The sequence below is a fragment of the Kogia breviceps genome, chromosome 4 (genome assembly GCF_026419965.1).
Source record: "Kogia breviceps isolate mKogBre1 chromosome 4, mKogBre1 haplotype 1, whole genome shotgun sequence".
NCBI lineage: Eukaryota > Metazoa > Chordata > Mammalia > Artiodactyla > Physeteridae > Kogia > Kogia breviceps.
The window spans coordinates 115,933,705-115,957,527 of NC_081313.1; the positions used below are offsets into that span (position 1 = coordinate 115,933,705).

Sequence of the window (23,823 nt, forward strand, 5' to 3'; positions counted from 1 at the left end):
AGACCATTCCAAGTAGAGGAAACTGGAAACGCAAAGGCTCTGAGGAAGGAAAGTGCTTCCTTGTGTTATGGGAATGTCTAGGACTCCAGTGTGAGTTGGAGTGTAAGGATGGAGGGGAAAAGCCAAAGATGGGTCTGAGGTTGCTGGGCAAGACTACCACTCTTTTATTTAGAGTAAGATGGGAAGAACTGGAGGGTTTTGAACAGATGATAGGTTTTAAATGTCTCAGATGCTATGAGAAAATAGCTTTAAAACGAATATGTATTCATTGTTAAAACATAAATGGGATATTATATGCATTGCTTTACAATCTGCTTTTTTCCAAGGTGAATTTTATTTATTTAAAAAATTTTTAAAAGTCTGTATTGAATTTATTACAATATTGCTTCTGTTTTATGTTTTAGTTTTTTGGTCCCAAAACATGTGGGATCTTAGCTCCTCAACCAGGGATCGAACCCGCAACCCCTGAATTGGAAGGCGAAGTCTTAACCACTGGACTGCCAGGGAAGTCCCCAAAAGTGAATTTTAAAAATACCAAAATGTTATCATCTTTATCTCTTTATGTCTGAAATCCTTTGTGGTGCCCATTCCCTCACAATCAAGTCTGAAGCCTTACAAAGCCTTCTCCAGTCTGGCCTCTCCCGACTTTACAGCTCTCAAATCACGGGACTTCGTTTCCTGTAGTGGGACTTGGGGCTTTCAGACTTGCTTGTCCCCTTGTCTAGAAATACTCTTTCCTTCCCTCCCTATTCACCTTGTCAATGGCTTTTCTATAGATTCCATGTATTCTTTCTTTCATTCATTTAACAAATATTTATTGAGGGATCTATGTTCCTCAGGTCTTCTTCTAGAAATATATTCTAGGTAACAAGGACATAGCACGGAACAAAACAGACAAAAATTCTAGCCCTCATGGGGCTTAAATTCTAGTGAGAGGAAGACAGGAGAAAACAATAATTAAAAAAATATAAGTGTAGATATATACTGTACAACTTTACATGTCAGATGGCGATCTACCCTAAGGAGAAAAATAAAGCAAAGAAGGAGGGATGCGATGCTGAGGGAAGGGAATGCAATTTTAGATAGGGTGGCCAAGAGGAAGCCTCACCAAGAAAGTGACAGCTGAGCAAAAGACCTGGGGGAGGTGAGGGAGTGAGTCAGGCAGCTATTTGGAGGAGAACATTCCAGGCAGAAAGCAAAGGCCCTAAGCCGAGAGCCTGTCTCTAAGTGTTCCAGAAATTGTAGAGGCCAGTGTGTCAGGTTTGTGGTGGGGTAGGTGAGCTCTGGAGGCCCTTACATGGACCTTGCCTTTTACTCTGAGTGAGATAGGAGCCACTGGAGGGTTTTGGGCAAAGTAGGAGTGACATGTTTGGACTTATTAAAAATTTTAACAGTATCAGTCCAGCTGCTGAATTGAGACTAGACTGAGGGAGGCAAGGGCAGAAGTAGGAAGACCAGTTAGGAGGCTCCTGTTAAATTCAAGCTAAGTAATAATAGCTTGACATAGGATGGTAACAATGGACATGGTAAAAAGTTGGTGGATTCTGAATATACATTGAAGAGAGAGGCACAGGATTTGCCGAGGAATCAGGTATGAAATGTGTGAGAGAAATAAAATAGTCAAGGATGACTCCAAAGTTTGGCCTAAACAACCTACAAGAATGGAATTGCCATTTATGAAATGAAGAAAACTGTGGGATCAATAGGTTTGGACAAAGGTATCAGGAAATCAATTTTGGACATATAGACATAAAGCGTCAGATGCCTAGATGCCTACTGGATATCCATATCGAGGTATCAAGGAGGGAGCTGAAAGTGGGAGTTTAGAATTCAGAGGGAAAGGTTCAGGTTGAGATATAAACCTGCAGTTGACAGCATAGTTAAAGGCAAAAGACTGGATGAGATCACCAATGAGTTGATGGTAGACAGAAAAAGAGGTCCAAGGATGGAGTCCTGGGACACTCTAACAGTAGTTCTTAAACTTTTTAACCTCAAGATCCTTTTACACTCTTAAAAATTTTTGAGGATCTTGAAGAGCTTTTGTTCAGGTGAGTTTTATCTACCAATATTGACTGTTTTATTACATTATCATAAATAGCTTTTTTTAAAACATAGAAAGTCAAAGTTTATTTTGGTAGACTTGCTTTTATAGGCGTTGGTTTAAAGTATAAAATAGCATTTTTTAAAAGAAAAATAACAATGTTTTCTGAAACAAAAGAAAATTCAGGGGGAGAAGTGTCCTTGTTTTGCATTTTTGCAAATTTAATGTCTGGCTTAATACAAGGTAGCTGTATTCTTATATCTGCTTCTGCATTCTGTGTGATGCCATATTATATATATCATGTAACCTGTAAAACACTATTGTACACCATGAGAGACAGGGAGTGAAAAAGGCAAATGATATTTTAGTATTATTATGAAAATAGTCTTTATCTTACAATCCCTTGGAAAGGTCTCAGGAGTGCTCAGATTGAACTTTGAGAACTTTAAGAACTATTTAGAGGTTGGGAAGATTTAGAAGGAATCATTAAAGAAGACTAAGAAGTTGCATCCAGGGAGGCTGAAGGAAAATCAGAAGAGCCTGGTGCCCTGGAGATCCAATGAAGACAGTATTTTAAGGGGGAGAGTGATCAAACACTGCTGATGGTACAAGTCAACTGTGGGCAGAGACTGATCACTGGATTTGGCATCATGGAGGTCATTAGGGACCTTGATAAAAGCAGTTTTGGTGGAGAGGTGAGTGTAAAACTGGCAGGAGTGGGTCACAGCATAAAGGTGACTTACTTAGGTCACTGAACCCCAGACTAGGTTAATTTCCCCCTAAATCTACTTGTATCTCTTCCCTATCTTCACATTTGACCTTCTTTTTTTTTATAGTTTACCTGTTTTAATACCTGTCTCTTCCATTATATTTTAAATTTTGTGAAAACAGGGATCTCAGTTTTATTATCTCAGTTTTTTTAATATGTATAGTTGATTCACCTCGCTACAAAGCAGAAACTAACACCACTGCAAAGCAACCATACTCCAACAAAGATGTATATAAAAAAAAATACCTTCCTTGTGTGCCCAACCTTGTCTCTCTATGCTCCATTCATTTGCCAGAGCTCCAAACTATGTGACAAGGTAATGAGCCCCTTATCGAACCATCTGGAGGTCGGCTCTGCAGCAGCTTTCATGCTCAGGTCTACACCTCAGAGAGAATTTATTGAGCCTCTGCTTCCCGGACCACAGTGACCCCACAGCCCCTCAAATCCAGAGGAATGCCTCAGCCTCAGCAGTGAGGCACTAGTAGCTGGCAGCCCAGCCAGCCCCAAGGACAAGGATTCCATTTCTCTGCACGTCAGGCCCAGGTCATCCTCTCTCTGGTTTTCTTCTCTCCCCCCAGGTGCCATCACCCACCTCTGACCAGGCTGGGGCTGTGGTCCTTCCCCATCAGAGCCACTCTTCCTCTTCCTTGCCCCCAACCCGGGGAGCTGGGAGCCCCCAGGCCTGCTTGGCAATGACATCTGTTCTGCAACTGGAATTCTGTGTCAAGTCTGGTTTCTGTACCTCAGAAACAGCGGGGGAGGCAGAACAGGATGCGGTGGGTGGGGATGGGTGGAGCAGAGTAGAGTCCAGAGCCCAGACCCAAACACACCACCTGAGGGGGGCCAAGCCCAAAGTTGTCCATAACTTCTCATGTGAGGGGGAGAGGGTGAAGAGAGACTGAACTTGAGTTCATGTGTACCAAATCCCGGGAAAGTACGGCTCCTCCAAGAGCCAGGAGACTGGTTCCAGTCCCAGTTTAGTCCCCATCCATGTAACTCTGGGAAGTCACTCAGTTTTTTCATCTGTAAAATGGGTTCATGCTAAAATTATTTCTAAGTTCCCCTCAGTGCTGACATTCAAAGACGCTAATTGTGGGATTATTCAACTTGAAACAACGTACCGCGCGCGGCCAGCAGGCAGATGGTCAGCGCGATGAGCCCGCCGCCGCGGCCAGTGTTCCACCAGCGCCATGGGACCGGGCCTGGGCTGCCGCCGCGTCCGCCGCCTCCTCCCCGCGCCTCGGCCGCCGCTGTCGGGGGAGGGCGCGCCGGGCTTCAGTGGCCCGGGGAGGAGCGGCGCTGCGGGCGGGGGCGCGGCCTCGGGGGCTCCGGCCCGAGGGCCCGGGCTGCCGCCGGCTCGCCCGCCCCTCCCGCCCCTCCATCGCCATCTTGGGAGAGCAGCCTATCTCAGTTTTATTCACTACTGCTTCTCCAGCACATAGCAAGTACTTAGGACATAGTGAATGCTCAAGTTGCCCCTAGTAAGTTTTTCATGCTTTCTCAGGGGTCAGGAACTGACTCCCCATAACTTACAGGGCTCACTGCAAGTCTCTCATCATATTATTCTTCTGTCACCTGATCCTTCTTTTCCTCAAACAAATCCACTCTTTCATCTTTAGGGCCTCAGTCCGTTCGGGCTGCTATAACAAAATACCACAGAATAAGTAGCTTATAAATGTCAGAAATTTATTTCTCACAGTTCTAGAGGCTGGAAAGTCCAAGATCAAAGTACCAGCATCATCATGTTCTAGTGAGAGCTCTCTTCCTGGTTCATAGAGCCTTCTTGCTCTGTCCTCACATGGCAGAAGGGGCAAGGGATACCTCTGGGGCCTCCTTTTTAAGGGCACAAATCCCGTTCATGGGGGCTCTGCCCTCATGACCTAATCACCTCCCAAAGGCCCCATCTCCTAATACCATCACCTAGGGCATTAGGTTTTCAACATATAAATTTGGGGGGACACAAACATTCAGTCTATAGCAGGGCCCCATGCTTAGAAAGGTCCCATGCTTGGTTTAATGCTCCAATGTTGCTGTCTTGAAATTTTAGTAATTTTTGAACACGGGGCCTTGCAAACTAAGTAAATGGTACTTGAGTGAAGTGATGAATATACTAAGTTATGGAGCATAATCCTTTAACTCTGTCTCTTGTTAGTTCAAATATTTATTGACTGAATATTATGTTCTAAGGTAGCTAAGTGTAGTGGGGGGAAGCCATAGCCACTCCAGGCAGGGGAGACCATAGGAGCAAAGGCTTTGAAGCTAGAAACAGAATGGGGTGTGGCTGGAAGAGAATGGCCTCATTAAGGTATATCTCTTGAAGGTTGTTCTCTCCCTTCATGGTCCTATTTCCTTTTGCCACCAACTCTTGACTAGCACAAATCCATAGTGCTTTGAATTACAGTGGGCACATTCACCCACAGACATTAACTGGGCACTGCCTAGGGGATGAGCCTTGTGCTGGGTGCTGTAGGGGATATAGCTCCTGTCTTGCAGGAGTTTGCATTTCCTGGGAAAAGGAGATATAAGTAGTAAAGGCTAAACATGTTGAAGGCAAGTCTCCCTAGCACCCTATTCAGTGCTCAGCACCAAATAAGCAGTGGATACTGTCTTGCATTATTTTGGATTTATAGACCAATATTGAAATCAACCTCTTTCATCATCCCATGATGAAGATAAAACATCATTAGGGTTTTCTATACCAGGATGATAGTGAATATGTATTTGGTTTGTTTTTTGTTTGGTAGATTTTTGGGGGAACATTCACCAGGAAGATAAGGAAGAGTGGCAATAAAATTCCGTAAATGGCCAGAAGGATAGGAATAGACGCCAGGTCCTTCAAATTTGTGTGTATGTATGTGTGTATGTGTGTGTGTGTGTGTGGGGGGGGGGCAATCTCAGGAGGGGACACTGATGTGAGAAGCCTCTTGTCCTCCATCAGGAGAGCTCTCGGTTTCCCCATCTGTCAAGTGACAGATGAGTTAGATGACTTCTAGAAGGGCTTCCATCGCACATTATGAGGCCCCTAGAGTCGGATTCTACTTCCACTTCGCCTCAAGCTGTGAGGCCTCAGTTTCTCCTTCTGTAAAACCAGTGGGTGGACCTAGAGCACTTTTCGGGAAGCCTGCTACTCCGAACACCTGTGGCACTCCTCAAATGAGAGGGCCCAGGACTCTGCGTCGCCGCACCCGGTCCCTGGGGCACCAGCGGGGGGTGGCGCTTGAGCAGGCCGCGCCCGGAGACTCACCTGTGAGCGGAGCGGTGACTCACCTGCCCTCCCCCGCTCGCGGGCTGTTCCAGGAGTCAGCGCTCCTCCTTCCTCTCGGGGGTGGGGTGGGGGGGAGGGTCACTCCCATTCCTAGATCACTAGGGTCCTGGAATTAAGTAACTCAGGGGTGAGGGGCGGAGAGCAAGAGGTCCTGTTGGGGGTCCAGGCCTGGCACTGCCAGGCTCTTTGGTCGAGCGCTTTCCCCAAATCGAGGACCGGGAAAGCTGGGCTGCAGCGGGAGGCGCCGGGAACAGCGCGCCGGAGGGAGGTGCTGGGAAGGGCGGGCGGGGCCGGGGGCGCCGGGCGGCCCATTTCCTCCTCGGAGCCGGACAGGCGGAGACAAAGCGGCGGCGGTCGGCTTTGGGCTTCGGGAATCTTCCTGCACTCGCCGAGCTCGCCGCAGGTAATTGTCTTCGTGCGGGTGCGGGCTCCCCAGCCGGGCCGAGGGGCTCCTCGGGTGGGCGGGCCGGGCGCGGTCACTTCCACGACCCCGCCCGGAATCGGGCTCCGGGCGGGCGCTGGTGCGGCCTCCTGCCCGCTTCCCCGGCGGCGCCCCGGGCCTGGGCCCTGGCCGAGCGGGGCGGGCGTTTCCTGGCGCTCGGGAAGTTGAGGGGCCGCGGCGGCTGGAGCAGAGCGAGCCGCCGGCCCCGCGCCGCCGCGGCGCTTCCTCGCTTGAAAGTTTCTCCCGGTTTCTAAACTTTGTTCAAGTGGGCTTGGTGCGCGCGCCAGGCCCGCGCTGGGCCCCCTCGGCTGCCTTCCTTGTGGGGAAGAGTCGGCGCGTTGTTCCAGGTGCGGGAGGGTCCGGGAGTTGAGTTTTCCATTGAAGTACGTGTGGTTTGTGGTTTCTGAGGTCGCACCCCCGCCACCGAAACTTCCTGGTCAGGTGGACAGGAGGTTTGCTGGGCCCGCAGCCCGCATTCCCGGCCCGAGCGTATGTGAAAGTTTGAGTGGCCCTTTTCTCTGACACAGTCTGGCTGGGAAGGGCAGCCACGCCCGTGTGGACTTCTGGCGTGCACCGTGTTAGCCTTTGTTGTGAAATTACTCAGACTTCTTGTGCTGGTTAATTGGACGCACTTAACACTGATTAGTACTAGTTTTCACGAATGTCCTTGGAACCTTTTTGTTGTTGTTGACTTTTAAAGGAGTGTGCGTGTGCGAAGCACTTGTTGGAAAAAATGTTGACTGAATGCCTAACCTTGGCTTGGCAGGAATGGCTTCCCAATAATGCAGGCGGCAGTTGGCTCAGTTCCAGGACTGACAACCTCTTATGTACTCCCGCGTCTTTGTAACATTTTTTTGGTGTGTTTGTTTTGTACAAAACTTAGAACAATTTAGAAAAGAGTAAGATATGTTAAGTCTCCAACTAAATTAAGGGCATTTCATGTTTATGATGAAGGAAATGATTACACCACTGTATTGTTGCAACAGGAAAGGCATTTCGATGAGAGGATATTTTGTTTAGCAGTGATTCTTAAAGACTGTACAGGTGTATGTTACTTTGGGAAAGTATGAATTTATAAATCAAATTAAGATGTGTTACTTTATTTTACAAGAGGGAGGGGTTGAGAAATTATCCATAGCCTCTAAGCAATTATTTACCCTTTTTGACTTTTACCAAGTTAAAAAATAATTTATCCTCTTAAGGGACCACAGTTGATTAAGAAATAGTCTCTGCCCTCAAGAGTTCACAGTTGTAATAAGGAGACACACACACCCCAGGTGTAGTACAAGGCTGATGGCGTTTAGTACCATAACACTACTGTTGAGAAACTTGTGCATGGGTCAGTTTTACATAATAATAATGATAAAAACTGGTGGAGATGTGGAGTGGGGGCTAATGCTTCCAGGAGGGGACGGCATTTGAACTGGATGAAACAGGAGTAGGGTTTGGTTGGGAGGAAGCATAATAGGGCGAAGGAGTTTGTGGAGTTGTGGTGTAAATCTCTCCTGGTTTTCCATATAGTTTTGGCTCTTGTTTCTCAGCCTTTTTGTTGTTGTTCAGTACACCCATATCCAGGATTCTGTCCAGCATATCTCAGTCTTTCACACCGTTGATGTGGTATCACCCTCCTTCCATCAGTAACATCTCATTCCTATGGTGACTTAAGAGATCAGGGGTGCCCTCTCCTTCCAAGTTGAGAATCAATTCTCTGTGCAGTCTCCCTGCCATCAAACTTATGCTAAAGTCTGATACTTGTGCTAAAGTGGAAGCTTCTATTTTGAGTGCAGATGTTTCACCTCATCCACATGGTCACCTGTGCACTGGAGAGCTGTTTGGGTGCCCCCAGGGGCATCTCAAACTCAAGGGGACCGGGCTCCCCTGGTGGCGCAGCGGTTAAGAATCCACCTGCCAGTGCAGGGGACATGGGTTTCGAGCCCTGGTCTGGGAAGATCCCACATGCTGCGGAGCTGCTAAGACCTTGTGCCACAACTACTGAGCCCACGTGCCACAACTACTGAAGCCTGTGCGCCTAGAGCCTGTGCTCCGCAGCAAGAGAAGTCACTGCTGTGAGAAGCCAGCACACTGCAATGAGCCGCAACTAGAGAAAGCCCACACGCAGCAAGGAAGACCCAACGCAGACAAAAAGAAAACAAAAACAAAACCAAAAACACCAAAAAAACTCAAGAGGACCAAAATGAGACACCTTTTTCTTGTTTAGACCTAAACCAGATGTAGAGATAGGCAGTAACTGGCAGAGTCCTGGGATTTCTTTGAGAAAGTAGTAGTGTGAGACGTGACAGACCGACCTGGTTGTTGGGAGTAGTGGTTTGTGTGCTAATGAAGATCTAGACAGAGGGAACAGGATATTCTGCTTGTGTAAATAAGGGTCCTGAGACAGGAGAGAACTCCATGTGTTTAGAGACCTAAGAGAAGACTTGTGTAGCTTGAATACTTCTAGGGTGGGAGAAGGCCTTAACATGAGATTGCCAGGAAACTACAGGTCACATGTTTGGATTTTCTTTTAAGAGCTGTAAGAAACCATTGTAGGAAGTTTCATGATCTGATTTCCTTTTTAAGAAGATTGCTCCTGGGCTTCCCTGGTGGTGCAGTAGTTGAGAATCTGCCTGCTAATGCAGGGGACACGGGTTCGAGCCCTGGTCTGGGAAGATCCCACATGCCGCGGAGCAACTAGGCCCGTGATCCACAACTACTGAGCCTGCGTGTCTGGAGCCTGTGCTCTGCAACAAGAGAGGCTGCGATAGTGAGAGGCCCACGCACCGCAACTGGAGAAAGCCCTCGCACAGAAACGAAGACCCAACACAGCCAAAAATAAATAAATAAACAAATGTGGGTTAAAAAAAAAATCGTTTAAAAAAAAAAGATTGCTCCTGCTAGTGCTTGCAAGGCTTGTGTATGTGTACAAGTGGAAGTAGGGAGTTGAGCTAAGAAGATGATGGGAGTGAAGGTGGTGGATTAAAGGGAGCTGTATTTTGGAGAAATGAGATAGGTCTTACATATAAATTGAATGTAGGGGCCTAGGATTATCTGTTACTGTTGTTCTGTTGTTTGCTCAGTGACGTACCTTGTTCTCCCCCACTCCCCCAATTTGTATTCCATCACTTTTATAATGAGCTCGTAGTCCTATCACAAGACTCAAGCTAGCACTTTTCCTTTCTGGTAGCAAACTTCTTCCCACTAGCTGGTATACTCCACTGTACTATACCTTGTTATTGATATCCCTGTTTGCCTTTCCCGCTAGAAAATGAGCCTTAGCCTTCGGCATGGTACCTGGCCTGGAGATTAAAGAAAAAATTAGATGCACGTTGAATGAAGGAGGAAGGAGTCTTTTCTTTCTGGAGTCTGGCTTGTGGTTGGAACTATGACAGATGAGGCAACAGTCAGATTATGGAGGGCCTTGATGACCAAGCTGCTGTTATGGGCAAATTGAGAACCATTCTCTTTCCATTCTTATTCCTTTCCACCCAGATCTAATCAGTTGAAATCCTTTACATCTGGTCTTCTTCTTTACATAAATTCCTGTTTTCCCTTCTCTCTGCTTCCACTCTAGTTTAGATTATCTTCTTATCTTTGAACTATCAAAACTACTTGTAGTTCTCTGGATAAATTGTTCTGTTGTTTGCTTTGGTGCCTTTTTCATATTTTTTCCTTTGCTTGGAGCACTGTTTTTCTCATCCATCTGACAAACTTGTTTATTCTTTAAAACTTACCTTAGATGTTAGTGCCTTTGCATTTTCTCTTGGATCTCAGTGCTTCTTGGGTACCTTGTACATATTCTGTGGTTGCATCTTTCATGTCATTTGGTAAATATTTTTATGGATTACTTCCTCTCAGCTGGGGGTTTCTTAGTAGTTGGGTCTTAGCCTTTATTTTTAATAAAACTTTAAAAAATTAAAGTATAACATACATGTAGAAAAGTATTCAAATTATAGCAGTACCTGTCTAATGAATTATTTGAGTGAATACCACCCATAGACACCATCCTGATCAAGAAACAGAAAATTACCAGTACTCTAGAAATCTCTTTGCAGTCACCACCCACCCCTCCTCTCCCTTCAGTTTTTATAATCTGAGAATTTGGAACACTGTTGTTGCTCTGTAAGTGTTTGCTGAAGTTAGTTGAATTTCTTACTGTCTTCCCCTCCACCATTCAGTCTTTTACACATAAGCAGTACTCATTCTTCTTTTGGGAAGTGTACTGCTATCTTGTTGCACTAGTCAAAATCTTAGACAGGCGTTCAGCACCTTCTAAGTCCTGGCCCTGACTTATTTTTCAGCCTTATTTTCTATTGTGAATTGTTGCTATATGTCTCTGCATCTGCCGGGCATTTGTTTTGGAATACTCCGTCCTTCTCTGACACAAATGCTATCCATCGAAGGCTGATTGATATGCTTTTTCTATTGAGACATTGATCATCGTTACTGAAAGTGATCTTTAACTTATCTGAAATTCTAAAATTTGCACCTGATTATGACATCACTAGTTTTTTTTTTTTTTTTTTTTTTTTCCCCTGGTACGCGCGGACCTCTCACTGTTGTGGCCTCTCCCGTTGCGGAGTGGACGCGCAGGCCCAGCCGCTCCGTGGCATGTGGGATCTTCCCGGACTGGGGCACGAACCCGTGTCCCCTGCATCAGCAGGCGGACTCTCAACCACTGCGCCACCAGGGAAGCCCCTCACTAGTTTTTAAAATAAAATATACATAACAAAACTTACCATTTAAATTATCTTTATGTGTACACTTCAGTGGCATTAAGTACATTCATGTTGTTGTGTAACCACTACCACTATCCATATCCAGAAAAATTTTTCATTGTCCTAAACTGAAACTCCATATCCATTAAACAATAACTCTCCATTTCCTCTCCCCCCAGCCCAAGGGCAACCACCATTGTACTTTCTGTCACTTTGAATTATTAACTATGTTAAGTACCTGGCTTATTTTACTTAGCATAATGCCTTCAGGGCCTACCCATGTTGTAGCATGTGTCAGAATTTCCTTCTTTTTTAAGGTTGAGTAACATTCCATTGTCCATTCATCTGTTGATGAACGCTTGGGTTGCCTCCATATTTTGGCCATTGTGGATAATGCTGCTATGAACATCGGTGTGCAACTATGTGTTTGTGTCACTGCTTTCAGCTCTTTTGGGTATATACCCAGAAGTGGAATTTCTAGGTCATTTGGTATGGTAATTCTACGCTTAAATTTTTGAGGAACTGCCATACTGTTTTCCACAGTAGCTATGTTACTTTACATTCCTAACAGCAATGTGTAAGTGTTCCATATTCTTTACATTTTCACCAACACTTGTTATTTTCTGTTTTTTAATTTAAAAAAATTTATTTACTTTCTAATAATAGTCATCCTAATGGATGTGAGTTGATGTTTCATTGTGATTTTGATTTGCATTTCTCTAATGTTTAGTGTTGTTGAGCATTTTTCATGATTATTGGCCATTTGTATATTTTCTTTGAAGAAATCTCTATTCACGTTCTTCGGCCATTTTAATTGTTTGGTTTTTTTGTTGTTGAGTTATAGGAGTTCTTTGTATATTCTGGCTGTTAATCACTTCTTAGATAGAGGACTTGCAATATTTTCTCTCAGTTTTACCCTGTTGATATGTCCTTTGATGTTAAAAAGCTTTAAATTCTGATCAAGTTCCATTTATTTGTTTTTTCTTTTGTTGCTCATGCTTTTGGTATCTTCTAAGAAGTCATTGCCAAATCCAGTGTCAGAGCTTTTTCCCTATGTGTCTCTCCCCACCCCCACCCCAGCTGAGCTGTGTCTACTTTGAGGGCAGGAACTAAAGTTTTTATTGTAGCCAACTTCTGGAAAGAATTTTTTTTAAATGTAGTTCTTAAAATGTCATAGCAAACAATAATTGTATGGTAAGGTGTTTCCTACTATTGCTAATTTGTCATTGATTATGTGTCTATTATCTGATGATTTATGATGTTAACCTGCTTTTAGGGGTTTTTTAATCTTATGAGTCTCAGTTGGAGAGTTTGAACTTTGTCATCTATGTAATGACTAAGATGACTTATAAAGGGTATTTATTTTAATGTCTAACATGATAGAATGCTAATTTATTCTTTTAGTTATGGACTGCTGGACAGGACATGTTTTGGTTCATATTAAGTTGTCTTTTCAGTAAAACCAGTGCACTAGTTCAGTTATTTACATAGCACTGAGTTGCTGATTTACCTTCATAAAGACTCTTGTGGACCATAAATTCTTTTGTTACATGCTGAGCTCCTTCAAGGCAATTACATTCTTTTGTATCTTTTAGTCTTTTGTGATATCTGACTCATATCTAATATGAGTAGATATACTTATGTTATATATAGGATTGTGCCAGATTGATATGGGGGTGGAGGCAGCATGGCTTTACATCCAGTTTATTTAAGTTTTTTAAAAAAATAAAACCACTGAGACTTCCCTGGTGGTCCAGTGGTTAAGACTCCCCACTTCCAATGCAGGGGGGGCGAGAGTTTGATCCCTGACCAGGGAATAAGATCCCATGTGCTGCGCTGCGGCTGAAAGATTAAAAACAATAACAAAAAAAGTCAACAACTTCATTAAAAAAATTCATATTTGTATCACCTAGAGATAAACACTTAACATTTTGGTGTACATCCTGTGATATTTTTTTCTAGGTATGTGTATTGACCGTGTATAACTTTTATAAAAACTAGATTTTACTTTATTTGCTCTTTTGTAATCTGCTGTCCATTTATCATACTTGAACATTTCCCCTATTAATAGCATTAAGATTAACCTTTATGTACCACTAAGAAAATAAACACTGCCAAATAAACTAGGAAATGCCATCAATTGTAAGACACATCCAAATTTTAGAGACTTAAAGATGTGAAATATGTATGCTTTAGAATTGATGAAATATGGTTAATCTCACACTGTTAGCATATTAATGATCCCCTAATGTTCCAGTATAGCTTCTTTAATCAGTCCTCTGTTGGACATTTCATTTGCTTCCAGAGCTGCTTTAATTTGTAGCTGAATCTTTTGCCCGTCCTTACTTCTTTTTTTTTTTTTTTTTTTTTTGTGGTATGCGGGCCTCTCACTGTTGTGGCCTCTCCTGTTGCGGAGCACAGGCTCAGCGGCCATGGCTCACGGGCCCAACCGCTCCGCGGCATGTGGGATCTTCCTGGACCAGGGCACGAACCCGTGTCCCCTGCATTGGGAGGCGGATTCTCAACCACTGCGCCACCAGGGAAGCCCTGTCCTTACTTCTTAAGGGAAACTTCTTAGAAGTGGAATTCCTGGGGGAAAAGATTTGCTACTCTTAAAATAATGTTTTTAAATTGGGGTTAAATATACATAACATAAAATTTACCATTTTCACTATTTTTAAGCATTAAGTGCATTTACAGTGTTGTGCAACCATCATCACCATACATTTTAGAACTTTTCCATCATTCTAAACAGGAACTCTACTCATTTAACAGTAACTCCCCATCCTGCCCTCTCCCCAGCCCCTGATAATCTCTTATCTACCTTTTTTTTTTTTTTTTTTTTTTTTTGCGGTACACGGGCATCTCAGGGCCTCTCACCATTGTGGCCTCTCGCGTTGCGGAGCACAGACGCGCAGTCTCAACGGCCATGGTTCACGGGCCCAGCTGCTCCGCGGCATGTGGGATCCTCCTGGACCGGGGCACGAACCCATGTCCCCTGCATTGGCAGGCGGGCTCTCGACCACTGCGCCACCAGGGGAGCCCTTATCTACATTTTTTCTTTATGAATTTGCCTATTCTAGGTACCTCATATAAGTGGAATCATATTTGTCCTGTTGTCTCTGGCTTATTTCACTTAACCTTTGAGGTTCATCTGTGTTGTAGCATGTGTCAGAATTTTCTTCCCTTCCTTTTTTTTCTTAAATTAAAAAATTGTAAAATACACGTAACATAAAATTTACCGACATAACCATTTTTAAATGTATAGTTCAGTGGTACTAAGTACATTCATATTGTGCAGTCATCAACACCATTTATCTCCAGAAGTCTTTTAATGTTGTAAAATTAAAACTATATACCCATTAAACTTCAAGTCCCCATTACCCACTTACCCTAGCTCTTGACAACCACCTTTCTTTCTGTCTCTGACTACTGTAGGTAACTCATATAAGTGGAATCTTAATCTTTTTGTGACTAGCTTATGTTACTTAAGCATTGCTTAGCATAATGTCCTCAGGGTCCATCCATGTTGTAGCAGAATTTCCTTCCCTTTTTAAGACTGAATAATATTTTATATATATCCCAGTTTGCTTATCTGTTCATTTGCTAATAAGCATTTGGATAGTTCTGCTGTGAATAGTACTGCTATGAACATGGGTATACAAATATCTCTTCGAGACACTGTTTTCAGTTCTTTTGGCTATATACCCAGAAGTGGAATTGCTGGATTATATGGTAAGTTTATTTTTAACTTTTTTTTTTTTTTTTTTTTTGGTACGCGGGCCTCTCACTGTTGAGGCCTCTTCCGTTGCGGACGGAGCACAGGCTCCGGACGCGCAGGCCCAGCGGCCGTGGCTCACGGGCCCAGCCGCTCCGCGGCATGTGGGATCTTCCCGCACCGGGGCACGAACCCGTGTCCCCTGCATCGGCAGGCGGACTCTCAACCACTGCGCCACCAGGGAAGCCCTATTTTTAACTTTTTGAGAAACTTCCATACTGTTTTCCACAGTGGCTGACCATTTTGCATTCCAACCAGCAGGGCACAAGGGTTCTGATTTCTCCACATCCTTACCAACACTTGTTATTTTCTTTTTTTCTTTTTTTTTTTTTTTTTTTGATAGTAGCCATCTTAATGAATGTGAGATGGTATCTCATTATAGTTTTGATGTGCATTCCCCAAATGATTAGTGATATTGAGTAGCTTTTCATGGGTTTATTGGCCATTTGTGTATCTCTGGAGAAATGTTTATTCAAGTGTTTTGCACATCATTGAGTTTTTTTTTTTTTTTGGTTGTTGAGGTTTAGTTTTCTGTATATTCTGGATACTAATCTCTTTTCACATGTATGTTTTGCAGTTAATTTCTTCTGTTGTCTGGATTGCCTTTTCACTGTTCATAATGTCCTTTGGTACACACAGGTTTTTATTTTGATGAAGTTTATCTCTTTTTTTCTTTTGTTACCTGTGCCTTTGGTGTCATATCCAAGAAATCATTACTAAGTCCAATGTCATGAAACTTGCCCTGTGATTTTTTAAAAATTTATTTATTTATTTTTGGCTGCGTTTTGGGTCTTCGTTGCTACACATGGGCTTTCTCTACTTGTGGCGAGTGGGGGCTACTCTTCGTTGTGGTGTGTGGGCTTCTCATTGTGGTGGCTTCTCTTGTTGTGGAGAACCAGCTCTAGGCGCGTGGGCTTCAGTAGTTGTGACACATGGGCTCAGTGGTTGTGGCTTGCGGGCTCTAGAGTGCAGGCTCAGTAGTTGTGGCACACGGTTTTAGTTGCTCCGCAGCGTGTGGGATCTTCCTGGACCAGGGATTGAACCTGTGTCCCCTGCATTGGCAGGTGGATTCTTACCCACTGTGCCACCAGGGAAGTCCCCCTGTGATTGTTTTTTTTCTAAGAGTTTTAAAGTTTTAGCTCTTACATTTAGATGTTTGATCCATTTTGAGTTAATTATTATATATGATATTAGGTAAGAGTCCATGTTCATTGTTTTACATGTGGATATCTAGTTTTCTCAGCCCAACTTATTGAAAAGACTGTCCTTTCCTCATTCGGTGGTTTTGACACCTTGTCGAAAGTCATTTGACTATGAGAGGGTTTGTTTCTGGGTTCTCTATTTTGTTCTATTGATCTCTGTGTCTGTCTTTTGCCAGTACCACACTGTTTTGATTACTGTAGCTTTGCAGTAATTTGATGCCAAATTTGCTCTTGAAGTGAATAATCTTTTGTACAGTTAGGGTCTATGGTTCAGTTGTATGTGTGTGCTGTTGTGAAAATAAAATAAATTCTTTAAACTGTTCTATCTCTGGGCTTCCCTGGTGGCGCAGTGGTTGAGAGTCTGCCTGCCGATGCAGGGGACGTGGGTTTGTGCCCTGGTCTGGGAGGATCCCACATGCCGCAGAGCAGCTGGGCCCGTGAACCATGGCTGCTGGGCCTGCATGTCCGGAGCCGGCCTGCGTACCGCAAAAAACCAACCAAACAAACAAACAAAACTGTTCTCTTTATTATGGAGGTGATTACACAACTGAGTTTGTCAAAAGTCGTAGAATAGTATACTAGAGTGAATTTTACTGCATATAAAAAGTGAAAAAATAAACAGGTAAAAATAAATTCATTCAAAAAGTATGTATTTTGCAAGTTTGACCTTCTGTATAGAGATAAACAAATATTGAAAAACATGAGATCAGTTATCCTTTCTGCTTTCCCAGCCCAAATCATTTTTTCGTCTTGAGGGACTGTGAAGCTGCACACACTTAGAAGTCTTAAAGGAATTTTGGCTATACCTTATGTGTTGGAGGATTTGTTTTATTAGTACCTTCTGTTTTCTCTTAAGAAAAAAAGTTAAACACATCAGGCATTGCGGAGAGTCTCACAGAGCAACAGTTCCTAAAATTTGCCTAGGTGCCCCTGTGCTTGCTTCCAGACATTGAGGGTGATGTTGCTTGTGCAGTGTGGTGGTCGGCTCAGCCCCCCATGTTGTGGGCCTGGGCTGAATGGGCCGAACTGTGTAGGGAGGTGAACAGTCTGGCTTTACTTGCCCTGTCTCATGCTGTTTTGTTCACTTGCAAGAGCACTATACTAAATTTATCCATTATTGAAAGTTCAGAGTGTGCAGAAATAACTGCTTCAAAATAAAACTTCAGCATTGCCCTTTCTCTGTTGGAGCATCTAAATGTTCATTATTTTCCCCTTTAGTTTTTTTTTTTTTATAACTATCAAATTTTCTCTGTGTGCAAGCATACCCCCAACTCCATTTCTAATGGAGCTTGAAATTACCATGCATTTCTATTTACTTGTTGATGGGCTGTCATCTATCAAACCCCCTTTTGATTGGGATTTAATTTGTGCTTTTTCACTGGCTGAAAGTTTGGAGCAATGCATATAAGGTAAATACAGTTTGCAAGGCAACTTTGAGTGTTATTCTAAATATTTGTAACAGATTTGATCATTTGGAACAAGCATTGTATGAGTAGTGTGATTAGATTTTTAAAATTTCTTGTCATCTGTTCAATGGTCCTATAGTAGTAAAAGAAGAGAGGGAATTTTATTGTGGAAGTTGTAATTTTCATCTGTAAGAATTTTTTTTTGCATTTTAAAAATATTCTTTTCCATTATGGTTTATCACAGGATATTGAATATATTTCCCTGTGCTCTACCTTAGGACCTTGTTGTTTATCCATTCTAAATGTAATAGTTTGCATCTATGAACCTCAAACTCCCAGTCCATCCCTCTCCCTCCTCACCTTCCCCGGGGCAACCACAAGTTTGTTCTCTGTCTGTGATTCTGTTTCTGTTTTTGTAGGTAGGTTCATTTGTGCCATATATTAGATTCCACATGTAAGTGATATCATATGGTATTTGTCTTTCTCTTCCTGACTTACCTCACTTAGTATGATCTCTGGTTGCATCCATGTTGCTGCAAATGGCATTATTTCATTCTTTTTGATGGCTGAGTAGTATGCCATTGTATATGTGTACCACATTTTTATTTTGGGGGGACAAAACTGTGAAACTTTACTGAGAGAATTTTAACAGTCACATTTCCAACACAACAACGGCCTGCATGGTTACAGTTTGTCTTCATTTAAACCTGTGGTTTCCCTTCACCTGTAAGATAACATAACATTTGGAAATATTAGTTAGAACTTTATTTAGATGACGCTAAAGGAATACAGAGGACACTACAGTCTTAGTTTTATAAAATGGATTAAAACCAGAACCCTAAGGGTGACCCTTGTCTTATATACAGTTAAACCTCTGTAGAGACTTTGAAGGTAGACTTTCAGGCACATTAACAATATTTGCTAAACACACCACTCTTTCTAGTGGTACAGAGAAACAAAGAGACACTTCAAGTTCAGAACTGATTAAACCCAATGCTTCCATTCAGAGGTAGTTTTTTTTGTTTCTTTTTTTAACATCATCTTTGGAGTATAATTGCTTTACAGTGGTGTGTTAGTTTCTGCTTTATAACAAAATGAATCAGTTATACATATACATATGTTCCCATATCTCTTCCCTCTTGCATCTCCCTTGCTCCCACCCTCCCTATCCCACCCTTCTAGGTGGTCACAAAGCACCGAGCTGATCTCCCTGTGCTATGTGGCTGCTTCCCACTAGCTATCTGTTTTACATTTGGTAGTGTATATATGTCCATGCCACTCTCTTACTTTGTCACAGCTTACCCTTCCCCCTCCCCATATCCTCAAGTCCATTCTCGAGTAGGTCTGTGTCTTTATTCCCATCTTGCCCCTAGGTTCTTCATGAACTTTTTTTTCTTAGATTCCATATACATGTGTTAGCATACAGTATTTGTTTTTTTCTTTCTGACTTACTTCAGTCTCTATGACAGACTCTAGGTCCATTCACCTCACTACAAATAACTCAGTTTCGTTTCTTTTTATGCTGAGTATGTACCACATCTTTATCCATTCATCTGTTGATGGACATTTAGGTTGTTGCCATGTTTTGGCTATTGTAAACAGTGCTGCTATGAACATAGGGATGCATGTATCTTTTTATTTTTTTTTAATTAAAAAAAATCTTTTTGGCCACTCCATATGGCATGTGGGATCTTAGTTCCTGGACCAGGGATGGAACCTGCATCACCTACATTGGCAGTGTGGAGTCTTAACCACTGAACCGTCAGGGAAGTCCCTATCTTTTTGAATTATAGTTTTATCTGGGTATATTCCCAGGAGTGGGATTGCTGGATCATATGGTAATTTTATTTTTAGTTTTCTGAGGAACCTCCATACTGTTTTCCATAGTGGCTGTACCAACTTACATTCCCCACCATCATCTGTAAGAATTTTTTTAAAAAAAGACTTTGAGGGCTTTACAGAAGAAAAAATTTATCATTTGCATTTAATTTTTGTGATGAAGTAATTTAATCCAATTTAATCTTAGTGTTAGATAACTGATGTAATTCCTTAATTGCTAATTTAAAGGGTAATTGTTTTCTGGATTACTTCATTTTGGCTATTCCATTTCATTATATTGAGCTGTGGATTTTCTTCTTTTTCTTGTTCTGAGACTTTATTATTAAATACTGTCATAAGTAAGTGGCTCATCAGTTGTATTTTAAAAATGTTTTATTGCTATATTTTATTTTATTTTGTTAGTATTATACATTATGATTTGAAGAGTGTGTTGAAAGCCTGGTTAATTGTCAGATTACATGTACTGGTTTATTAGGTTAGACTGCAGACTGTTCTTGAAACTGAAAGTGCTATCATAACTCAGAAAACACATTCACTGTTGCACATTTCAAGTTACATGAAGGAAAGGAGCCTTTGCTAATAGTCCATTTGCCCTGTGCAACTCCGATACATGCTTTGTTTCCAAGCAAAGATGCATTGTTACTATTCTCTCATGGTATGTTGAATATTTCATTATGTTAAATATTTCAATATTAATCTAGACTCTTAATCATGGTTTGTGAAAAATGATAGTGCACTGAATAAGGCAGAGCTGAAAGGGTAGGTTATTATTACTGACGAGTCAGTGTTCTTGGGGGTTTTCTGTTCCTGGGGATCTCTAAATTGGCAAAGGTTTCTTATAATCATCTGTTATCATTTTCTTGCTTCCTTGGACCTGGGGTCATCATGTTCTCAGAAAAGCTCTGGACTGACTTTGAAGTGTATCTTTAGAAACCTGTCATTTTGCACAGAAGTGGATAAGTGAAATGTGAGCTTGATCCCTTGGGAGAAAGGGAAAAAACTCAAGGAAATGGAAGATGGCAACCCTTGAGAGAAATTTAAGCTTTTTTGGTGTCATTAAGACCTGTGAAAGAGGTAATGTTTTCTAGGTATCTTTATTGAGTTAGGGTCTAAGGTCATGTTTAGTTTGCTGTATCTCAATTTCAGGGGGAAGGGTTCAGTTAAATACAATGCATTTATTAATCCTGCCTTTTTTTTTGTTTTGCTAATCTATAACGGGAGAGAGATTTCTTAGTCCTTTGCACACACATCGGTGTTGCTAGATGAAATCTAAAAACAGTGGAGCCAGTTCAGTTAATCATTTATAGAATGTTGTTAGATGAAAGTTACCATGCTCAAAAAAGGCATGATCTCTACTCAAAGGAGCTCTCAGCTTTATGGGAGATGGAAACACTGATATCGTGCTATGTGGCAAGTGCTGAAATAGAGATGCTTGTAAAGTGATGGGGGAACCCAGGAAAGAGGGAACAGCTCTTTCTATGAAAGCAGAGGACATTTGTGTGAGCCTTGAAGGAAGGTGGAAGAGTCTGGAGGGGTGCTCTGGGCAGAGGATAGGGGTTATATAAAGGTCTGGAGACATATACTATCTGGAGAAGAGTTTGGAGTGGAGGCAGGTGATGAGGTTGGCAGGCCATTGTGAGTAAGGTTTGTTTGTAGGAGTTTCCACTTCATCCTGCCTGTGGTGGGGAAGCAATGCCAAGTTCTTTTCAGAGGAGAGTCGATTCCATGACAGTGATAACTGGGGCTGTCTGGAGGGTGATTGGAAATGAGAAGACTCCTGAGAATGGGAAGGGTTAGAGTGAGATATTTACTAAGGTGCAGAGGAGGGGAGGGAAGAGGAGGAAAGGGGCCTAGAGTCTCCTAGGGGACCTGGTTTGGTGGAGCTTTGGTAGGTGGAGATGAGGAAGGCTAAGGGGGAATAGATGGGGAGGAAAATGCTTGGCTCGGTCCTTGTGGGGTTTAAGGAACTGAGCTCTGTGGTCATGTTTGTGAAGTCCTTTAGATTGGGAAAGTGCTGCTCTGGCCAGGAAGGCGCTTGCTGTTGGCTTTTGGTCTTTACTATGGTTACTGTAAGAGGTGGGGTTTTCTCCTTTGTCTTTGAGGGTTTTTTCTGGGGCAGGGTGTGCATTTCAGGATTTCTCAAGTATTATAGAATGGTATTTTCAAGTTAAGAAAGATAACCTCCAGTGCCTTCTTAATTTCTTTGCTTGTCTTTTAGCCTTATCTTCTTCCGTTTCACTATCTGTCTTATATTTTTCATTCACACTTGTTCTTGGAAGGTGCCAAAGTTCTCTGGTCCCTTTGCACAAACTGCCCTCCCTCACTCCCAGTACATCAGATCCTCAGTGAGGACTCTGGCCTTTGGGGATTCCTTCCTGGGTGCTCCTCTTTGCACTGGTGGTTCACTGTACAACTCTATACTTTCTGTTTTATTGTAACTATTTTCCGTTCTAGACTGTAAGAGCATTTCCCCCAACTGTTTTTGGAATTCTTCAAACGTACAGGAAGGTTGAAAGCGTAATACAACGAGCACTTGATTCTTCAGTTCACCTAGTTTCATCAACTGTTAACATTTTTCACATTTGCTCCATTACTCTATATAAACTTTTTTTCTGAGGAATTTGAAAGTAGACTGCAGACACTAAGTATTTCACCCTTAGGTTTTTTGTCATGTAACTCCTAAGAGTAAGGACATTGCCTTACTTAACTATACTATATAAGAAATTTTACATTGATATAGTAACATGTTTTCTTTCAAAGAGTGGTTCAAGAATCAGTGTCTGCTCTCCCTAGGAACTTCTGAGAAATTCAGACTCTTACATACTACCCTAGATCTACTGATTCAGAATTTGCCTTTTTTTTTTTTAACATCTTTATTGGAGTATAATTGCTTTACAATGGTGTGTTAGTTTCTGCTTTACAACAAAGTGAGTCAGTTATACATATACATGTTTCCATATGTCTTCCCTCTTGCGTGTCCCTCCCTCCTACCCTCCCTATCCTACCCGTCTAGGTGGTCACAAACCACCTAGCTGATCTCCCTGTGCCATGCGGCTGCTCTCCACTAGCTATCCACCCTACGTTTGGTAGTGTATATATGTCCATGCCACTCTCTCACTTCATCACAGCCTCCCCCTCCGCCTCCCTATATCCTCAAGTCCATGCTCTAGTAGGTCTGTGTTTTATTCCCATCCTACCCCTAGTCTCTTCATGACATTTTTTTTTCTTAGATTCCATATATATGTGTTAGCATATGGTATTTGTTTTTCTCCTTCTGACTTACTTCACTCTGTATGACAGACTCCAGGTCCATCCACCTCACTACAAATAACTCAGTTTCATTTCTTTTTATGGCTGAGTAATATTCCATTGTATATATATGTGCCACATCTTCTTTATCCATTCATCTGTTGATGGACACTTAGGTTGCTTCCATGTCCTGGCTATTGTAAACAGAGCTGCAATGAACATTTTGGTACATGTCTCTTTTTGAATTATGGTTTTCTCAGGGTATATGCCCAGTAGTGGGATTGCTGGGTCGTATGGTAGTTCTATTTTTAGTTTTTTAAGGAACCTCCATACTGTTCTCCATAGTGGCTGTATCAATTTACATTCCCACCAACAGTGCAAGAGTGTTCCCTTTTCTCCACACCTTCTCCAACATTTATTGTTGATGGCCATTCTGATTTTTGTTGATGGCCATTTTTTGTTGATGATTTTTTGTTGATGGCCATTCTGACCGGTGTGAGATGATATCTCATTGTAGTTTTGATTTGCATTTCTCTAATGATTAATGATGTTGAGCCTTCTTTCATGTGTTTGTTGGCAATCTGTATATCTTCTTTGGAGAAATGTCTATTTAGTTCTTCTGCCCATTTTTGGATCGGGTTGTTTGTTTTTTGTTATTGAGCTGCATGAGTTGCTTATAAGTTTTGGAGATTAATCCTTTGTTAGTTGCTTCATTTGCAACTATTTTCTCCCATTCTGAGGGTTGTCTTTTGGTCTTGTTTATGGTATCCTTTGCTGTGCAAAAGTTTTTAAGTTTCATTAGGTTCCATTTGTTTATTTTTGTTTTTATTTCCATTTCTCTAGGAGGTGGGTCAAAAAAGATCTTGCTGTGATTTATGTCATAGAGTGTTCTGTGTATGTTTTCCTCCAAGAGTTTGATAGTGTCTGGCCTTACATTTAGGTCTTTAACCCATTTTGAGTTTATTTTTGTGTATGGTGTTAGGGAGTGTTCTAATTTCATACTTTTACATGTACCTGTCCGGTTTTCCCAGCACCACTTATTGAAGAGGATGTCTTTTCTCCACTGTATATTCTTGCCTCCATTATCAAAGATAAGGTGACCATATGTGTGTGGGTTTAT

At 42.3% G+C, this 23,823-nt stretch overlaps 1 protein-coding gene across 1 annotated transcript in view; it reads left to right on the forward strand.

Annotated features, from left to right (window-relative positions):
- Positions 1-6,172: 6,172 nt before the first annotated feature.
- The window catches only part of CTNNA1 (catenin alpha 1), a 195,783-nt gene continuing 178,132 nt past the window's right edge, over positions 6,173-23,823 (forward strand). The window contains exon 1 of the mRNA XM_059061247.2: positions 6,173-6,478. The gene's annotated coding sequence lies outside the window, so the exon portion shown is untranslated. The remainder of the gene's footprint in view (positions 6,479-23,823) is intronic.